Source organism: Gopherus flavomarginatus, chromosome 2 (assembly GCF_025201925.1).
Source record: "Gopherus flavomarginatus isolate rGopFla2 chromosome 2, rGopFla2.mat.asm, whole genome shotgun sequence".
Classification (NCBI taxonomy): Eukaryota; Metazoa; Chordata; order Testudines; family Testudinidae; genus Gopherus; species Gopherus flavomarginatus.
The window spans coordinates 193,475,001-193,496,652 of NC_066618.1; the positions used below are offsets into that span (position 1 = coordinate 193,475,001).

At 42.9% G+C, this 21,652-nt stretch overlaps 1 protein-coding gene and 1 long non-coding RNA gene across 7 annotated transcripts in view; one reads left to right on the forward strand and one right to left on the reverse strand.

The window, feature by feature from the left end:
* Window positions 1-6,352, reverse strand: part of CTDP1 (CTD phosphatase subunit 1) — a 186,646-nt gene extending 180,294 nt beyond the window's left edge. For 2 of the 6 annotated variants that reach the window (XR_007772778.1, XM_050941805.1), the window contains exon 1: window positions 6,245-6,352. The gene's annotated coding sequence lies outside the window, so the exon portion shown is untranslated. Of the gene's footprint in view, window positions 1-6,014; window positions 6,158-6,244 lie in introns of those variants that run through there. The other 4 variants (XM_050941804.1, XM_050941803.1, XM_050941802.1 and 1 more) reach the window with 3 other exon arrangements.
* Window positions 6,353-6,579: 227 nt separating this feature from the next.
* Window positions 6,580-21,652, forward strand: part of LOC127045633 (uncharacterized) — a 36,803-nt gene continuing 21,730 nt past the window's right edge. Inside the window, exons 1-2 of the long non-coding RNA XR_007772786.1 lie at window positions 6,580-6,959; window positions 18,578-18,701. This is a non-coding gene — a long non-coding RNA (uncharacterized LOC127045633). The remainder of the gene's footprint in view (window positions 6,960-18,577; window positions 18,702-21,652) is intronic.

Sequence of the window (21,652 nt, forward strand, 5' to 3'; positions counted from 1 at the left end):
TATGTGATTTTCAAGCTTCATGCACAGATTCACTGCCAGCTTTACTTTCATGCCAAGTCAGTCTCCGTAAACTATCATGAAAAGAAAAACATTGAAGACAATAACAACCCCTAAAAGAGAAGGAACATCATAGCTTTCCCATTGGGAAATCAAAGAAGAGATGGAAACATTAAAAATTTAAGGACACACTCTACAAACTTGTACAATATGTCATGAACCATGGTCAGCTTTTTACATCAAATGTATATTCCTAAATACCACCAAAAGTCACATTGGCCCTCAAGACAATCCACTCATCCAGGGCAAATAAGAAGTTTTCATGGATAAGTCCCAGCAGTTTCTGCTGAATTTAAGTTTGCATTTATAGCCTTTATGGTTGCAAAAATAACTTTCCGAATATTAAAGTAAGCAGTGCTGTTCTCCTACATCTGCAGACAGACAACTCTCCAATGCCCCTGCACATTGTTTTGCCAAGATGCACCAGAGTGAAAACTGACTAGGCTTCACGGGTACTATCCAGAATCTCACTGACTTGATTCTTGCCAGTTAAGCTGCTGCTAATTTCACTCTGGGACTACTTAGCTAAGTTATAAGCAGCAGCATCAGCACAGAACGTATCTATTCACTATGTAGGGTTTAAAAAAAAAAAAAAAGCCAACCAACCAACAACAAAAGGATGGTGGAAGGTGTAGAACATGGAACACTTACAGCATCCTGCTAAGAATCCCAGCAACTGCTCCAATTCCAGTCACAAATGTGGGGTTGGTTTCTCACCCTGGGCATTACCCCTTAGACAGTCTCCACCATCTTTCATATCTATTTATGACTGCTAGGTTTAGACCTCTAACAAATGCCTGACAAAAGTGTCTAAGCCTTCCTTATGCAATGGTGAAGACTAAATTGATGAGATACACGAAGATGTGAAATGCGTATATATAAATTGGGGGAGAGGAGAAAAGAAAATACGGGGAAAAGATAGAGCAGTGGGTATCAAACTTTTTTTTTTTTTTTTACTGGTGACCCCTTCCACATTGCAAGCCTCTGAGTGCAACCCCCACCCCAAAAGTTAAATATACTGTTTAATATATTTAACACCATTATAAATGCTGGAGGCAAGCGGGGTTTGGGGTGGAGGGTGACAACTTGTGACCCCCCCATGTAATGAGCTTGTGACCCCTGAGGGGGTCCCAACCCCCAGTTTGAGAACCCCTGAGACAGAGTGAAACCCTGTAGAAAAATGGAGAGCGCACAATAAGGGAGGAGAGAAGTTCGGAGACATTAGAAAAAACCCAGGAAGATATACATTGTGATCTATTATTAGAAAGAAAAAAAAAGTAGAGTGAAGCCAAAGGAGGAAAGAAAGTAGGAGACATGTAGTAAGTCATGGTGGACAAATGTTATTTGACCAATTTCTTCACTGATAGATACATTAATTCATATACTTTTTTTGCAGTATTCAATCAGCACTATAGCTGACCAAATATTTGACACATGCAAGTGAAATGTACTAAACAATATAGTAGGAAAATATTTCTATGTGACTAGCTGTAGCTACCTATAAGATACATTTATTAAAATGTTATTAAAATCTGATCATGTTAAAATAAGCAATAGTACACAGACATGTTATTCCTTTAAAATGTAGAATGTGCATCTCTGAGGGAGTGAGTGCAAAGATTTTTTTCCCCCACCTGTAGCTAGCAGACTAAGTACTGAGGCTAACTGGAGTCAGGTCTTCCCCCTCCCCCAATTCCTGCTCTCCCTTCAGTTTTCTTAAAAAGTCAAATTATATATGAAATAAAAATCCAAACAGCAACACTTTACACATTGTAAGATTTTTAACATTTTTTCCCCTTTGATCAAAAATCAGTCACCTCTTAAGAGTCTTTTTCACTGGAATCCTAAAAAACATTTCAGCAACAAAGAATGCTATGACTAAGATACACTATAAAATGTATCACATAATAAATAAATACAGACAGATATTAAGATAAAACAGGAAAACATTTTGGAATTATGAGGTAGTAATTCCATTAATGGGGTTTTGCCAACATGAATAATGAAAGTGAACTCAAGTGATCTGTGTAGGTATCAGGACCCAGACATGAAATAACAGCTTCACATTATAAAAGTTTGCTTTGTTTACGTAACTTTACATAAAACACTATTCCAGTACAATGCACTGACATACCCTTTAACACTAAGATCAGTGGAAACAGCTGGTATTAAAAAGTACATTGCCACTTAAAAAAAAAAAAAGGCAGCAGCAAATATACACCCTAAAAGTACACAGAGCGCAGGTGAGCAAATTTTTGGCATTTTCTTTGACGTTAACATAACTGCCACTGCCACTCCTGCCGCTTACAATCCTAAGTTCCTTGATCTCTCTGGTAGATTCTTTTTATTTACAGGTGCACCTTCACCTCCATGTGATTTTTTAATCACAGCTCAGTGTTAAACAGGGAAATTGCCAATCTCTCAAGACCCCCAATGTACCTTCCTTTAAGGGACACTCACATTAAAGATGTCCCTACTTGTTTGTTATTAACCATGCCTAAAGGGAAATGTAAATAATTTTTTAAAAAATCTAAATCGGTTTATACTGTTTACTCTTTGTAGTTCTCTCAATCTGGACAGTAAAAGTTAAACTGACTCTTCTGTTAAGTTGTCATGAACTAGCTCAATGGTAATGTGTTTGGGTTGTAAACAATATTTCCATACAGTGGTTTTAAATACAATTTTATAAACTGTTTTCACCAGTACTTTCAGAAACAACGTATAGATACATTTCGGGTTTTTAACAAATGAAGCTGAAAGCAACATCTGACCCAACTGAAAGGCCAGCAAATCTCTTTCAACATCCCAAGAGATCAGTGTATACCAAGGGTAGGCAACCTATAGCATGTGTGTCAAAGACACCATGCAAACTGATTTTCAGCAGCACTCACACTGTCTGGGCCCTGGCCACCAGTTCAGGGGCTCTGCATTTTAATTTTAAATGAAGCTTCTTAAACATTTTAAAACCTTATTTACTTTACATACAATAGTTTAGTTATATATTATAAACTTATAGAAAGATACCTTCTAAAAATGTTAAAATGTATTACTGGCACGCAAAACCTTAAGTTACAGTGAATAAATGAAGACTCAGCACACCACTTCTGAAAGGTTGCTGACCCCTGGTGTATACACACGTAATTTTTCTATATAGGTACTAATATGGCCCCCCTGTAACAGTAGTATCTGAATGATTCATAATCTTTAGTATATTTATCCTTATAAAACTCCTGTGAGGTAGGGAAATACTATTATCACATTTTAAAGTCCGTGACAGAATAGGAAACGGAATCTGTGTCTCCCAAGTCCCACATTAGAGCCATAGTCACTGGACAATCCTCTTTCTGTTACAAGTTGTCAATTTTCTCTTACAGTTACTCAAAAAATACTAAGTTAACAGTGACCTACAAACAAATGTACTACTTCAATATTCAAAACTCCAGAAGGTGACAATTTGCCCCAAACCAGTATTACAACACCAAGGACTGCTCATATGGCAACTAGAACATTAGGAGTAAACAACAACCAGTGTACTACTTTTATGAAGAGTGTAATGCAAACATATGCTAATTCCAATCAAGAGGATAAGCATTAACTGAATCCAACACACAACTTGTGCACAACTTTTGTTCATGCACTAACATTAAATGTTTATACTTACTGGAAACTAAGTTAACATAAATCCACACTCCACTAGTTTTTAGTATGTGCAAGCTGTCTGAAAATGTTGTCGTCTGAAGTCACATAAGCCTATGTATGTGAATTTAACTATGACTTAGAAATGAGAGACAACTATAAGCCTTGCACTGACAGCATGGTAAAGATGTCCTTGTTTTTGGTTAAGCTACATAACTGTATCTCTCCCACACCATCTAAATACCAATTTATTGTTTCATAGTTTAGTCCTCTGTATCCTTCCCACCACAAAGCCCTTTAGCAGAACCTTCTGGCATACCCTCATTCCAGATTTGTATTGACAAAACATGTAATGTTTTTTAAATATACTTTGCCTCATACTAAGGCAGCACTTGTAAAAACCTGTAGTTCTATCCCCTCCCTGCTCAGTTTTATCACAAGAATAAAAATTACTAAAAAACTGCTCTCAATGGGAAGGAGAACTCAATGGTATTTTATATATATTACTTCTATTACTGACTAATAAAAGTAATTTTCTTTATATATGCTTTGATACTAGTTTCTTGGATCTTAGAAAAGACCCAAAGTTAAGGTACGCAGATATATGTATATGCCACTGATTTTCAATAAAGGAAGTTGAGGCCTGGTTGCATCCACCTAAATATCAAAAGAACTGCAATAAAAGAAAATAAACTTGCCATCCTAAAACAAAGGAAATAGAAGGGTTCAATGTTTCCTGTTGAGAAAGAGCTGTTTGAAATGTAGGATAGCAAGTCATTAGCCCAATTCAATCCAGAGAGCTGAAACATGCTATTCACAGCTGGAAATGCAAAGACAAAACTATTTAACTATTTAACATTGTTAACAAGTTAGAAGTCAAATCAATAGATTATATGAGCACTGTTAAACAATGGGAAATATCTGTCATTTAATATCTCTCAGTGTTGAGAGTTTGTCACTAAAATGTTTTAATACATAGGGTTGGTATACAAATATTTTAGCATTTATGGCAACTGTTGTAGAAAACAAGAATCCTTTTATTGATCTCCAGATTAAACTTTCATTTTAAACAGAAAAATGTTAGATTCCTCCACTATTTGATCTTCGCTCCTGCAACATACAAAACAAACAGGAAACTACTGTTTCAAAAATACATTAAAAACACCTATTTGCACAAATGTGTTAAAAGCACTAATGTATTAACACTAAATGGTAACACATGTACAATATTTATTTCAGTGGCATTCTAGAGCATATGCAGAGGATGTATTTGTCTGTCTCCAACCTCCCGCCATTGGACCATATTATCCCTTTCTCTGCTAGATGTATATCATCAGTATAATTCTTTATAGGCTTTTTCTATCACACTCATCATCATAGGCTTTTTCTATCACACTCATAGGATCTGAGCAGGTCACAAATATGAAATAGTTTATCCACACAATAACCCTGTGAAGCATACAAATATTATTGTCCCATATTACAGATAAGGAAATTGAGGCAAAGAGAGAGGAAAACATCAATGTTATGAAAGCTATTTCTGGAGCTTAGCTTGCCTTGCCTTCTCCTTAACATAGATGTTAGCAGCATCAAGGACTAGCATAGTGCACTCCTAAAATTTAGGATGACCTAGCTACATCACCCAGGACTGTGAAAGTTTGCTGCTGGGAAGAATTCTTCCCCAGACCAAGCTCTCATCTCTCCAAGAGAGGCATTTAATACAGTGACCAAAAAATCCCTTCTATTGCTGTAAGGGTCCATATTTTAGTGGTATAGCAACAGACACGCTGAGCTCTGTCTTCCTGGATATATAACTTTTTCAAGTAAAATGTATGTTGTCAATTTAAATTACAATTTTCTGGTGTTTGAAAGTTACTCAAACTTTTACACTGACGTTAACTGCAGATGAATCGCTCATGTCAGTTAGGTGGCGGCGTTTTATAATTCGGGGCTGGGAGGAGGCTAGTAGTCCCAGTCCAGTAAGCGAGGGAATATGACAGTAGCAGACGGAAGCAGCTCCGTGTAACTGGTGATTGTTGTGTTGTTTTATCCACAGAAGAGGCGCTCAAAGCACACAGCGGACACTCAGCAGAGGAAACGGACAACGAAGTTCTCTGAAGCTGAACTGGTCAGAAACCAGAACTTCAGCTGAGCAACTCCCACCCTGCGACAGCGCATATGCGCCTCCAGCCAGTCGCTCGGGAAGGCTGCGGGGCCGGGCCGCCGCGAAGACACTCAGTCAGCGGCAGCCGCGAAGTTAAAACCAACCGCAGACGGGGAGGCCGGAGACATACACGGTTTCGCGAGACCCTGCGACTCACCCAGCCCAGCCCGCCACCTCCAGGGTCCCTCTCGCTGAAGCGCTGCTCGAGCCCCGAGGCTGCGGCCCGGCGGGGACGTTCACGGCAGGCTCAGTCGGGCCGGAGCGATGCTGCTGCCGGCACCGCCTCCGCGAACCCCAGGCAGCGGCCTCCCCACATCCCGCCTCCCTCCCTCCCTCCCTCGGCCCGTGACGCAGCCAGAGCGATCGCGCTTCCCGTCGCCCCCTTACCCGGGCGCGATGACCTGTCCGGGCCGCGCGCAGAGCTCGCGCACCACACCGGGCCGCTCCGCCTTCACTCGGCGCTCGGCGGCCGCTCGCGGGGGCCGGGCGCCGGGGCCCTGGACCGGGGGGGTGGCGGCGCGGCCCGGGGGCGGGAGGGGCGCGCACAGCGCCAGCAGCGACCCGATCTTCACCGCCGCTCCCGCTGACACCTTCCACTCCAGCAACCGCAGCGCTCGCGGGCCCGGCACCCGGATCTCGGTCACCGCCGCCCCGGGGCCCTCGGCGGCCCCTGCTCCTTCCGTCTCCTCCATGGCTCCGGCGGCGGCTTGTCCCGGCCCCAGGCCGCCAAGGAGAAGGTCGCTATGGCAACGCTCCCGACACTGACTCAATAATGGGCTCGAACGCTGAGCTGTTGTTCTCTCCCCCCCCCCCCTTTAAAAAAAAATCCAAACAGTCACGAGCGGCGCCGACTGGGCGCGAGGTCACGGCCCGGATACGCACGCGCAGGGGACTCTACGCACGCGCCCGTCCAGTCTTAAAGGGACAGTAACGCGGAACTCGCTTCCCGGGGCCAGCGAGGGAAAGAGTCACGCACATTGACTCTTCCCGCTCCGGGGAAGGAAAGTGACAACCACGCCCCTTCGGCCCACACTTCCGGCACCACGTGCTGACCTCACAATCAACAGCGAGTGCGTGCTCATCTCCCGGAACTCAATAGATGGTGTGTGTGTGTGTGTACACACACACACACACACACCACACACACACACACACACACACACACACACACACACGAATGAATCCCAGCATGCAACGCGGCACACAAGAACTACGCTTCCCGGCAGGCAAAGCGCCATTTTGACCTTCCCAGCACCTCAGGAACTACCACTCCCAAAATGCATTGCTCCCATTTGCCCCGCGTGCGCGCGCGCGTCGCTAGCTTGCTGGGGAGAGCCTCAGCGACGGCCCGCAAGGGAAGGTGGGTGGGGAAGGCGCGTGGGGAAGGCGCGGTGCATGCTGGGCTCTGTAGTCTGCAGCGGAGAGCAGCGCCTCAGCATCGTGCAGCCCCGCGTGGTCGCGGTGGGGATAGTGGTGCCCGGCGCGTGCAGTGCGGCTGCAGGGCATAGGGGGAAGCTAAGGGGCTCGCAGGGGTGAACGAGCAACCCGTGTTATTCCAGGTGTTCAGCGACCTCATGCACCTCCCTTCCGATCTGTGCCTCCCCCCCAGAGCTTAATGCCTGTAGCTTGGTCCACATTAGGAAATTAGGTACTGTTAGAATGCAGCTGTCAGGTGAAACCCCCCCATCCCAGAGCACGATTGTTAAACTGATCTAAGTCCCTGTGTAGACAGCACTTGGTTGATGGATGAATTCTCCAATTGACCTGGGGCCCAACTCTGGGGAAGGTGGATTATCCCCAGGGTAGCTCTGGACAGGGTGGCTCCAGGCACCAGTGCAGCAAGTGCGTGTCTGGGGCAGCAAGCCCCGAGGGGCAGCCTACCGGCCACTGTGATGGCGGCAGGCAGGAGGCTTTCGTTGGCGCGATTGAAGGAGGTCTGCTGGTCCTGTGGCTTCGGTGGCAATTCAACAGCGGGGACGCCGACGGCGCGGCACTGGCAGATCACCCACAGGCATACCGCCGAATCCGCGTGACCAGCAGACCGCCCGCAGGCGCGCTGCTGAAAGCTGCCTGCCTGCCGTGCTTGGGGCAGCAAAAAAAATAGTGCTGCCCCTGGCTCTGGAGGTAGTGTCTAGCAGCACTACAGCTGTAGCATTTTAAGTGTAGACAAGCCCTGGGGCCTTGGACACAGCTGCTGTTTTTCAAAGATAATTCTTCAGTGTAATTTTAACATAGCTGTTTCTTCACAATAAATGAGAGTGCAGTCACTACCCAGAGCAGTTCTGTGATTTCAAAGTGGTTCTGGTTCTGTCCACAAGGCACGGAAATCCCTGAAGTTTTTCATACATACAAACAGGGCTGCAGCACAGACCTCACTGCTGCCTTAGCTTCTGACACTATGAGCTCCCTGGTCCTGACTATTTTACATCTTAGAGCCAATCCGGGTGAGGAAATATTGTTTATTGGACCAGCTTGTGTAGGTGAAAATATAAGCTCTTGAGTTTACACATAAGCTCAGTATAGCTCAAAAGCTTGTCTCTTTTACTGACAGAAGTGGGTCCAATAATATACAGTACCTCACGTCACCCACCTCGTCCCTTTTCTAAATCCTGTTATACAAGATGTTGCACAGCTCAGGCCCTTATAAGTTCTAGTTGCATCTCATTCTTGGGGGTGGGAAGCTGTCTCATATAACATCCACTTTAACATGTTTGTTTAGGACAGCATACCTCAGCAACACAATGTGGTTCAGTAAGAAAACTTCATAACACTTCAAATACTAGAACAGACCTAACTGAATTTATGCAACAACAGTTGATGTAGTTTGGGAGGGTCAAACATTTACCATTCACTCAATACAAAGTATGGGGTTTCATGTGCCAGGAAAGGCTGATGTGTTTGACTTGTCACTGGTGTTGGTTTTGCTTGTCTTTTCATGTTGTTGGGTGGCATATTCTAGTGGTCCTACGGCTGTCCATGGGAGTATTAGGTAGTGAATTCAGTGTATTCCAATTATCCTGTTTGGAGGATCTTGCCTTTCTCCTCACCCCAGATCAGGTTTCCCTTGGCTGTAGGATATTGTATTGGACAAATAAATTCACTGTTCCAGTGATATGTATCAAGTATCAGAGGGGTAGCCATGTTAGTCTGTATCCACGGAAACAACGAGGAGTCTGGTGGCACCTTAAAGACTAACAAATGTATTTGGGCATAAGCTTTTGTGGGTAACAAACCCACTTCTTCAGATGCATGGAGTGAAGATCACAGATGCAGACATTATGCAGGAGTCCTTACTTGGTATTGACACCTCCTCATCAATTATTGGGAGTGGTCCACATCCAACCTTATTGAATTCACCCTGTCAACACTGGTTCTCCACTTGTAAGGTAAGAACATAAGAACATAAAAACGGACGTACTGGGTCAGACCAAAGGTCCATCTAGCCCAGTATCTGTCTATCGACAGTGGCCAATGCCAGGTGCCCCAGAGGGAGTGAACCTAACAGGCAATGATCAAGTGATCTCTCTCCTGCCATCCATCTCCATCCTCTGACGAACAGAGGCTAGAGACACCATTCTTTACCCATCCTGGCTAATAGCCATTTATGGACTTAGCCTCTATGAATTTAAACAGTTCCCTTTTAAACATTGTTATAGTCCCAGCCTTCACAACCTCCTCAGGTAAGGAGTTCCACAAGTTGACTGTGCGCTGTGTGAAGAAGAACTTCCTTTTATTTGTTTTAAACCTGCTGCCTATTAATTTCATTTGGTGACCCCTAGTTCTTGTATTATGGGAATAAGTAAATAACTTTTCCATATCCACTTTCTCAACATCACTCATGATTTTATATACATCTATCATATCCCCCCTTAGTGTCCTCTTTTCCAAGCTGAAGAGTCCTAGCCTCTTTAATCTTTCCTCATATGGGACCCTCTCCAAACCCCTAATCATTTTAGTTACCCTTTTCTGAACCTTTTCTAGTGCTAGAATATCTTTTTTGAGGTGAGGAGACCACATCTGTACACAGTATTCGAGATGTGGGCGTACCATGGATTTATATAAGGGCAATAATATATTCTCAGTCTTATTCTCTATTCCCTTTTTAATGATTCCTAACATCCTGTTTGCTTTTTTGACCGCTTCTGCACACTGCGTGGACATCTTCAGAGAACTATCCACGATGACGCCAAGATCTTTTTCCAGACTAGCTGTAGCTAAATTAGCCCCTATCATATTGTAAGGTAACTCCCTTCTCTTCATGTGTCATTATAATAATGCCTGCATCTGTAATTTTCATTCCATGCATGTGAAGAAGTGGATTTTTTACCCATGAAAGCTTATGCCCAAATAAATTTGTTAGTCTTTAAGGTGCAACCAGACTCCTGGTTGTTTTAATAGTATGTATGTCCATCAACCATATCAGTATGGGAGTGGAGGTTTATCTATTCCATACATGTTGCCCATTTCCATCTGCAGGATCTGGCTTAAAGAAATAATCACACTCTAACTGGTTCTCCAGATTGTAGTTCTGGAAAGTCTCTGGCCTAGTTTTAGCTTTGTTGCGCTTTTTCTCTAATTGATTTGTGACTCCTTCCATTACTTCAAGATGTAATAGCACATTGACTATAGGTACCACTGTGCATGTGTCTGTGGACATTAGAAGTTGCACAGACCTGGTGGTCATGCCTTCAGTGAAGGTGTTTCTCCATTCTAAGATAGCTTGTCACTCGTTTTCCTTATTCTTTAAGGGGGGGGGGTTTAAGAGAGTTTTTGCAATTTTTATCATTGATTCAGCTTTGCCATTGGACTGACTGTTGTAGGGGAGGTTGTAACATGGCTAAATGCCCAATCTTCAGCTAAATGTGCAAATTCCTTGCTGGTGAACTGTGGTCCATTATCTGAGATGATACAATCCAGATACCATGCCTACTGAAGTTTTCCATTGCTTTGTCTATTATCATTGCTGCAGTAGAGTTTGATAGTTCATTTAATTCCCCAGAATCAAGATAGTAATCAGTCCATGCTCCAAGATCTATTGGGAATGCTATGTAACTTCAAAGTTTCCTTCTGCTGACTTGCTTGGGATTCTGCACATGCATTGCAGTTCCTTATCAGGTCTTTAATTTCATTATTGGCCAGTATACTTGTGGCACTCTGTACCTCAAAGCAGCACTCTGGAACCTCCATATTCATAATTCATATATAGTTGTAATATTTCATAAAACACATGCCATGTAAGATATCATATGAAAGGTCATTATCTTCTGAAACCCATTGTTCTGTCAAAATATGTATATTATTAGTGTATATGAAGTTATGAGATTTTGCTCTTTGGTTACCACTGAAGTATGTTGTATGTTTGAGAGGTAGTGCACTGCCAATTCTTCAGAGACAACAAAGATGATGATCCACTCCCAAGAGGGTGTGAAATGACCATTAATCAGCAGGTCAGTTGTAAACGGATTTACAAAGCTGTAAGAGAACTATGCAAGCATCCCACAATGTAGTATTGCTCAACTCTGTGATTCAACAAAGTCCATCAGGACATGTCCGCACTAAGGGCTTGGCTACACTCGAAACTCCAAAGTGCTGCTGCGGGAGTGCTCCCGCAGCAGTGCTTTGAAGTGTGAGTGAGGTCGTGGCGCCAGCGCTGGGAGAGAGCTCTCCCAGTGCTGCAGGTACTCCACCTCCCCATGGGGATTAGCTTACAGCGCTGGGAGCCGCACTTCCAGCTCTGGGACACAGTTTACGCTGGCGCTTTGCAGCGCTATAACTTGCTGCGCTCAGGGGTGTGTTTTTTCACACCCTTAAGCGAGAAAGTTGCAGCACTGTAAAGCGCCAGTGTAGCCAAGGCCTGGTATTTTCCATGCATATACAGACTCAGGGTATAAAGTAAGGGACAGTGGCATTGTGCTTTTACCTTTCTCTTCCTCTATCTACAGTGAAGGCAAAAGACAAAGGCTTGAATTGAGGGGACTGGTCCCAGGCTTACAGGGAAAGCCTGTGATTAAGAACTGTAATCTACCTGCAACATTCAGTGGGGTGAAAGAAACTGCTTGATCCAAATACCGTCTAGTCTGTTAAGGTTTAAGATTTAGATTGCAGGCTTACCTTTTATTTTCTTTGGCAACTATCTTTGACCTTTTGTACCTACCACTTATAATCACTTAAAAGCTATCTTTCTGTAGTTAATAAATCTGTTTTATATTTTACCTAATACAGTGTGTTTTGGTTGAAGTACTTGGGAAATCTTATTTCAGGTTACAAAGGCTAGTGTGTGTCCTCTCCACATTGAGGGAGGGGTGGATTGGATAATGAACTTACACTGGTCAGGTTTCTGACCAGGGCAAGATGGTACAGTTCTGGGGTGCAAGGCTAGGGGCTTGGGAGATTTGCTGGTGCCTTTCTCTTTGTGATTTGTGAGAAGGTTAGAGAGCATTCATGCAATTTAGTTGGGAGTGGGGCTCCACATGCTTCCTACTGAGGGATAACAGTGCCTGAAGGGGTTTGCGGCTTGTCATTAGCAAAGAATTGTGAGAGACAGCCCAGGCTGGAGAGTTAAGGGGGCACAATGGTAACCCACTTCCAGGTTGTACCCCAGGGATCCCATCACAATACTACATCCCTAGCCTTTCATAGACCCACTTCTATACCAGAAGGCCTGTGGTGTATTTGAGATACCCTCTCTTCTTCAGGGTTAGGTATTTGGTTGCCTTTGAATATAATGTCCTTCACACTGAATTCATCACAAGAGTTCCAGTATTCACAAGTGACCTCTTCCTGTGTGTTCGGCCTTCCTGTTAAAATAACAAATGTCAGAAATTGTAGCTCTTTATCCTGTAGTGTATGCTCAGGGACTTTCTGTAGTCCTTGCTGGGAAATAGGAATGTAGCTGGCTTGATTAATACTTTCTATTTCTTTTTGCTTTTCTTTTGTGTTTGTGTTTTTCCTAATTAGGTTAAGGATTTCTTGTTCACGTGTGTCTGCTTCTTGAGGCAGAGCTTCTCTGGGGAGGAAATCTATATACATTTTGGTTCCTTTTTAATAGCATACATCTAGGTGGTGACATTGTCATTTAATAGAGTATATTGGGGTGCCTTAGAGCTGATAGCAGTGATTTCTTGAAAATGACTTCAAGTGGCTTATGATCACTTTCAGTATGTATGGATTTTTCACCTTGTATGCACTGGTCAATTTTTTCACAGGCAAGTACTATTGCTAGACCTTTTCTTTCAATTTGAGCATATTGTCATTCTGTGAGAGATAAGGACCTTGATGCAAAGACTACTTATTGTGTTTTTTGCAAGAGGACTGCTCCAAGTCCAGTTTCACTGGCATCATGCTATATGGTAACTGCTTCTTTCACCTCATAATATTTTAGCACAAGGTTGTGGTGACCAAGTCTTTAATGTACTTGAGAGCTGCGTCATGCTCAGGTAGCCAAATCCACATAGCACATGTATCTAGTAACTAAGTGTCTAAGAGGCTCACGTACCTCTGAGAAACAAGGAAGGCTATTGGTTAGGTAATTTACAAATCCTAATAGCCATGGCAGGCGTTGGTGTTTGAAGGTTTGGGAATTTGCTATATTGCTCTCACCTTTTCTGGATCTGGTCAGCAGGCATCCCATGTGTGGTACCTCTGTGAGTCATCTTCTCTTTGTTGAGTTTTAGGTTGACCTCCCTGGCTCTTTCTAGGAGGTTAAGGAGATTGTGATCATGATCTGATATTGCACCTTTTCCATTGTGTCTCCACACCTGTACATTAAAATGTCCTCAACTATAATGCTAATCCCCTTGAGACCTGCTAATACATCTTGCTGGTGGCATTGATATTCTTTTGCAGCTGGTTTGATTCCAAATGGCATTATCAGACATCTGTATCGTTTTGCTGGTGTCCAGAAGTTGGTGAGATAACTACTTTCTTCCTTCAGCGGGACTTGCCAGTATCCATATTTTGCACCTATCACTGAAAGGATCTTTGATTTAACAAGGTCAGGTATAATTTCTTCTTTTGTGGGTATCTGGTAATAAGCCCTCAACAGCACCTTGTTTAAATTGCTTAAGTCTATGTATATGCAAAGTTTTCCCAGTTTTTCTATGGCCACCATGTTTATCCATTTTGCAGGCTCAGTCACTTTGGCAATAATGACATCCTTTTCCATTTTTTTTATTGCTTTCAGTATTTTTTTCTTTTAATGTTATAGGGATTCTGCATGGTAGATGTGGCAGAGACGCAGCCACCTAGCCAGTGCGAGCGTGGTGTGCCTGAGAGGCACCCCATTCCTTCAAAAACATCATTGTAGTCCCTCAGGAATCAAATTATGGCGATGCCACCTGGTAGTGTTTGTCCATGTGCGTTGATTTCTTTTGCTTGTGAGTCGATTGTATGAACTGTAGGCGAGAGGTTCATGTGTTCGCTTGTACTGGCTAATAGAAGTGGTTTCTGTCTGGAGTTTACAACCTGAAATTCTAACTAGTATACTTTTCCTTGGTGTTTTGCCTGTAACACACATTGCTGTAGAGGATGGTACCATCATACAATTTTAATTTAGCATTGTTTGGCTGCAGTTTTGCTGCTCCATCTTGCATGATGTTGAGGAAGTCCTTGTATCCCATTATATTTACAGATGTTCCACTATCTATTTGGCATTCTATTTCTTCCTTGTGCCACCACTTCAATGTTACTTTCCAGTTTCTGCATATAGTCTATATGCTGGACATTTCCCTGCTGTGGCTCTTGTATCACAGTATCCACAGCTTTCATTGTGAGGTGTGCTTGCCTTTTTGAGTACTTATGTGGTGTTGTTATTTATTTCCTGTGGATTCCTGTATTTGTTTTTGTATATATAATGTATACTCTCAGTCTCCTGTGTGTTTATCATCTTCATTTGAGTGACAATTTGTTCACTCGCTTTGTACGTTTCTATGGCTCCTGCCAATGTTAACTTGGGGTTTCTGAGCATTCTTATCTGAACTCCTTTGTCTTTGGTTCCTATGACTAAAAAATCCTGTATCAATCCTCTTTCAAAATGCTGTACTCACATGAATCTCCCCCATTTTGTGCAGCTTGACAATATACTGGTCAATGGTTTCTGCAAATGCTTGCTTACATTGGAAGAGATAGTGTTCACATATTAACATTTCTTGTAGGTTCAGAATGTTTTTGGAGTGCACCCAAAATTTTGCAGACTGTTGGTGGCATGTCCAGGTGCTGCTGGAGCATGTGGTATTCTTTCTGTTGCAGCCCTTATTCTTTTTATCTTTTTCATTCAGTTCTGTGGCAATTTCATAATTTTCCAATTGTGCTCTGAAGAACAGGCAGTTGTTGAACACATTCCCTTCCATGTCCATGGGTTCAGGAACAGAAGCAGGCTTCTTGCTATGACCGAGTTTTGTGTTTAGCTGTCTGCTTATGTAAGTCTAACAATCAGATCTGCTAATTGCTTTGTCGTCGCACTGGCGCATTTACTTTTGACATCGCGTTCTGGTTCTGTCAATAATGCACAGAAATCCCTGAAACTTTTCAATAACAGACCTTTATTTCATATATCTGAGATATTACAAACAGGGCTGCATGTTTTGTCACTCTGATCTACCTGGTGCTTACTGTTTACATCCTGTTATACAATATGTTGCACAGCTCAGGCCATTGGAGATTCTAGCTCCCTCTTGTGTGTAGGAAGCCATATCGGAGAACAAATGGTGTATTCTCTGCAATGCAAAAGAAACCCAGTTTCCACATAGCTCTTAATTTAAATAACAGAGTTGAGGATGTATACATGATAAAATACTGTTTGGTATTTTGTCATTTAGACATTCAAAGCCCAATTCTTTATTCAAGCAGCATTTGCAACACAGAAGGTTGCATTTGTGATACATGGCAGCATTTCCCACAGACATAAAGCCTCAGGTTGTGCTACTGAAAAGTTTCAGGGATTTCTGTCAGCCCCAGCTGTGGGCAGCATGGAGCTCGGGGGGCAGGGGAAGAGGGGGAGGCAGCCCCAGCTCCAGTCCTGGGTAGCGGAGGATGGTTCTGGCAAGCCCTGTAGGTGGGGAGGGGGACAGTTTGGGTGAGTCCGGGCTGTCCTGTTTTTACTTTTGGATATAATGTCACCCTACAACTCACAAATGCATGAGGGAGTAGTGGAAAGGGCTGGATATTCTCTCATTTTTTCACCTATGGATCAAAGGATCATGCTGTCTTCTTACTCAGGCCAAACTCCCACTGACTTCAATAGGAATTTTGCCTGTTTAAGAAATATAAGATTTGGCCATGAATGCACTTGTGTATACATTCCCAAAATGTGACCTGATTCTGCAACCATGCACATGAGGAACTTTATTCAGGTGAAAAAGCAGCAAAGAATCCTGTGGCACCTTATAGACTAACAGACGTTTTGGAGCATGAGCTTTCGTGGGTGAATGCCCACTTCGTCAGATGCATGTAGTGGAAATTTCCAGGGGCAGGTATATATATATGCAAGCAAGCTAGAGATAACGAGGTTAGTTCAATCAGGGAGGATGAGGCCCTGTTCTAGCAGTTGAGGTGTGAAAACCAAGGGAGGAGAAACTGGTTCTGTAGTTGGCAAGCCATTCACAGTCTTTGTTTAATCCTGAGCTGATGGTGTCAAATTTCCAGATGAACTGAAGCTCAGCAGTTTCTCTTTGAAGTCTGGTCCTGAAGTTTTTTTGCTGCAGGATGGCCACCTTAAGGTCTGCTATAGTGTGGCCAGGGAGGTTGAAGAGTTCTCCTACAGGTTTTTGTATATTGCCATTCCTAATATCTGATTTGTGTCCATTGATCCTTTTCCGTAGAGACTGTCCAGTTTGGCCGATGTACATAGCTGAGAGGCATTGCTGGCATATGATGGCATATATTACATTGGTGGACGTGCAGGTGAATGAACCAGTGATGGTGTGGCGGATCTGGTTAGGTCCTGTGATGGTGTCGCTGGTGTAGATATGTGGGCAGAGTTGGCATCGAGGTTTGTTGCATGGATTGGTTCCTAAGCTAGAGTTACTATGGTGCGGTGTGCAGTTACTGGTGAGAATATGTTTCAGGTTGGCAGGTTGTCTGTAGGCGAGGACTGGCCTGCCACCCAAAGCCTGTGAAGGTGTGGGATCATTGTCCAGGATGGGTTGTAGATCCCTGATGATGCCTTGGAGAGGTTTTAGCTGGGGACTGTATGTGATAGTCAGTGGAGTCCTGTTGGTTTCTTTCTTGGGTTTGTCTTGCAGCAGGAGGCTTCTGGGTACACGTCTGGCTCTGTTGATCTGTTTCCTTATTTCCTCGTGCGGGTATTGTAGTTTTGAGAATGCTTGGTGGAGATTTTGTAGGTGTTGGTCTCTGTCTGAGGGGTTAGAGCAGATGCGGTTGTACCTCAGTGCTTGGCTGTAGACAATGGATCGTGTGATGTGCCTGGGATGGAAGCTGGAGGCATGAAGGTAGGCATAGCGGTCAGTAGGTTTTCGGTATAGGGTGGTGTTAATGTGACCATCACTTATTTGCACCGTGGTGTCTAGGAAGTGGACCTCCCGTGTAGATTGGTCCAGGCTGAGGTTGATGGTGGGGTGGAAGCTGTTGAAATTGTGGTGGAATTTTTTCAGAGTCTCCTTCCCATGGGTCCAGATGATGAAGGTGTCATCAATGTAGCATAGGTAGAGATGGGGCGTGAGTGCACAAGAGCTGAGGAAGCGTTGTTCCAGGTCAGCCATAAAAATATTGGCATATTGTGGGACCATGCGGGTGCCCATAGCAGTGCCACTGATCTGGAGATATATATTGTCATCAAATTTGAAATAGTTGTGTGTGAGGATAAAGGCACAGAGCTCAGCAGCCAGTTGTGCTGTGGCATCATCAGGGATACTGTTCATGACAGCTTGTATTCCATCTGTGTGTGGGATGTTTGTGTACAGAGCCTCTACATCCATGGTGGCTAGGATGGTGTTTTCTGAAAGGTCACCAGTGCATTGTAGTTTCCTCAGGAAATCAGTGGTGTCACGGAGATAGCTGGGAGTGCTGGTGGCATAGGGTCTGAGTAGAGAGTCCACATATCCAGACATTCCTTCAGTGAGAGTGCCAATGCCCGAGATGATGGGGCGTCCAGGATTTCCGGGTTTGTGGATCTTGGGTAGTAGATAGAATAACCCTGGTCGGCGCTATAAGGGTATGTTGATTTGTTCCGTTGTTAGTGTAGGGAATGTCCTGAGTAGGTGGTGCAGTTTCTTAGTGTATTGCTCAGTAGGATCTGAGGGAAGTGGCCTGTAGAATTTGGTATTGGAGAGTTGTCTGGCGGCCTCCTTTTGGTAGTCAGACCTGTTCATGATGACAACAGCACCTCCTTTATCAGCCTCTTTGATGATAATGTCAGGGTGGTTTCTGAGGCTGTGGATGGCATTGTGTTCTGCACGACTTAGGTTATGAGGCAAGCAATGTTGTTTTTCCACAATTTCTGCCTGTGCACGTGAGGCAGGATGCATATTCTGCCTATTCATGTGAGTAGTCCTATTGAAGGTTACCCACCTATGTACGTTTTATACATTTGAGCCCATATTTTGTCAGATGTGTAGTTTTAACGAAGATTTTTATGTAATACACTGATTTGTTTTTGAAAACATTAATGTTTTTGAGTCTAAAAGAATAAAAGTTATATACAATTTTAATATTTAGCATTTCTTCTTTTTCTTTTCTTTTTCTTTTCTTTTTTTTAAAACCTAGATGGTAAAAATACAAAAGCAATTTTCCCCTTCTTGGTAGTGACACCTCCTCATCAATTATGGAGAGTGGACCACATCCACCCTGACTGAATTGGCCTTATCAATGCTGATTCTCCACTTGTAAGGTAACTCCCTTCTCTTCATGTGTCAGTATATTTATGCCTGTATCTGTAATTTTCACTCCATGCATCTGAAGAAGTGGCGGGGGGTTTCACCCACGAAAGCCTATGCCCAAATAAAACTGTTAGTCTTTAAGGTGCCACCAGACTCCTTGTTGTTTTTGTGGATACAGACTAACACAGCTACTCCTCTGGTATTTGATTCCAGAATTACCCAAAGATAAATAACTCAGCATAGGACATCATTAACAAATTGTAATATTAAAAAAATCATCACAGAAGACTAATGACCAAAGATTAAGGATCTTTAAATCCAGTGAACTATATATTTAAAGACATTTATAGAATCTTCAGTGGTACTCATTACTGCATCATTTGAGCCCAGCCCTTTCATGTACAATAATGAATTTCTCACAACACACCTGTCAGATAGAGAAGTTTAATTAACTCTGTTTTACTGATGGGGAATAGAGTCACTGAGAAATTAAGGTTAAAATATTCAAAAGTGTCCCCTAATTTTGCTTGCTCAACTTTGAATATCACACCTAAGGTGACTCAAGATGGACATCCAAAAAATTATGTACCAATAATTAGTAGCCACTTTTAAAATTTTGATTCCAAATAAAGGTCACACCAAAAGCCTGTGGTAGAGTTGGGCCAGAGCAGAGTTCCAGTCCAGAGTGCTCAAATCATAACATTATTCTTCCTTTCACAGCGCCTGATTCCTCAGTTATGTCCTTAACTTTAAGCATGTGTTTAAATCTCATTGAAATACTGTAACAATTAAATCATTTTCACTCTGACCCTTAAAACTTAAAATTGGTATAAGTGAGGTGCAAATCCAATATGAAACAACTTTTGAAAAGTAAGGTTAGATCCAAATAGCCAAATGATCATGGCAAAGAGGGATCAATAGAACAGAATTCCATTGCATAGGTTTGCTGAAACAATGTTTTTCTCATCATTTGTTATATTTACCTAAGAAAACCAAAACAAATATACATTTCTATATATAAACAACATCTCTGTGGAACTTCTTGCTCTTCATTTGAATGTTTTGCCACTATTGCTCAGACTGCTTTACATAATTAACAAAAAAGCAATGGAAATATTTGCTTCCTGCTTCAAACATAGAACACATCTGTGATTGTGTTCATTGTCAAAGCATCTGGCACCTACCTGATCATGACTGATTAGAATAAGAGACATGAAAACATGTTAGTTTCTATCAGTCAGCCACATGGTTCTCGAATGATGTAACAAATTGGCTGGTATAGAGGACAGGATGCATAAACCATGCCCGTATTCTGTAGAGCTCTTTCAAGATCTATTTTATGTTAACATTGTGTCTTTTTCCAGTCACCTCCTAATTACTTAAAATTGGAGAACAGAACAGCCTACCTGTTTCTTTTACTGTCACCCCATTCTAAGTAATAGAAAGAAAAATGAAAGTGTAGGAAAGGTCTTGTGTATATATGATCCCTTATGTTGACTTTTAAAGGCACTGGCCTAAAGAGTTAAATAGTGGGGCCATGCTACGTTAGTAGTCCCAGAAAGAATTCTGGCTGGCAATGTATTCTGGAGGGTCAGCATCACCACCTCGTGGGCTACATTGTGGCAACAAATCTATGGCTGGCACCAGAAGGAGTGATGATGGAGCATGAGTCCTTGGAGAAATTCTGGCTATCTTCCTTAAAACCTCTCCTAAAATGCATGCTGGAGCAGGAACTCTGCCACCCTTTAAAAGCATGTGTCTCTCCTCCCAGTAGCAGGTCATCTCAGAGCTGCGGCTCTGCCCTCACCCTTCGCCCTCTGAGGAGAATAGTAGTACTGGTGACATTAGCCAGAAGTGCATCCACTCTTGGAGTTGGTGAGAATTAGGCCAATCCCTAGGTGAATTTTAGAGCATTCAGAAGGCTAGTCTAAACTATCCTATAGCCCCAACTACTGGTCCAGTGCCCAGGGACTGGCAGGACATAAGAATTGCCAGCCACTCCCCTTACACTACTGACACAGGAGCCCCTACACTGTCTCTACACCACTGAAGAAATCCTTTACACTGGGGAAATCCCTGCCTTGGCTAGGTTTTGTTTTAACTTTTGACCCAAGCAGGTAGCCAATATTCATGGCCTCCCAGGTTGTTTCTGTTAGGAGGAGAAATTGATCACAGAGTCAGGTATTTCTTTGATGCAAATCCGGGGCATTTTGCTAACATATGTCGCAGTAGCCAGTTCAATCAACAGGTGCATGCAGTTACAATACCAGATGTTACTGTGCTGAGTGTGGACAAAATCACTACTGCACATATTCCAGAACAGATAAAGTGCACTGTAAACGTTTCTGCCATACCGTCAGGCAAATCACACTCTATTCAGCTAATGTTGGACACTGGCTCAGCAGTATCTATATTACCTGATTCTATTTATTTGCAGGACTTTAAAGAAGTGCCTCTTACTGAACCTAAACTTCAGTTGGTGTGCTATTTGAAAAACCATATTCCAGTACATGGCTGCCTGCCAGCAGTAGTTACTTTTGTTGATTGCTGTGTAACTGCAGAGTTCTACATTGTCCACAAAGGCACTCCTATCCTTGGCAGAGATTTATTGGCTGCTTTAAATCTCAGGGTAGTTAATGGACGAACTGATCTTCCTCAGCAAAGCACTCCTGCGGTACACACAGTTTCAGTTGGGACCCAACATCAGGTTGAGGAGAAACTTGGCTGTGCTTATGGGTTTCTGCATAAAGTTAAAATGCAGAATACTGTGATGCCTGTATGACAGAAATTACAGTGCTTACCATTTTCAGTCAGGGAAGTTGTTTCAGAGGAACTTAGAAAACTTGTTCAAAATGACATTATTGAAGAGATTAACGCCTCGGAATGGGTTTCACCTATAGTGGTGACCCAGAAGAAGGGTGGAGGCATTCGCCTTTGTGTGGACTTAAGGGAGCCAAATAAA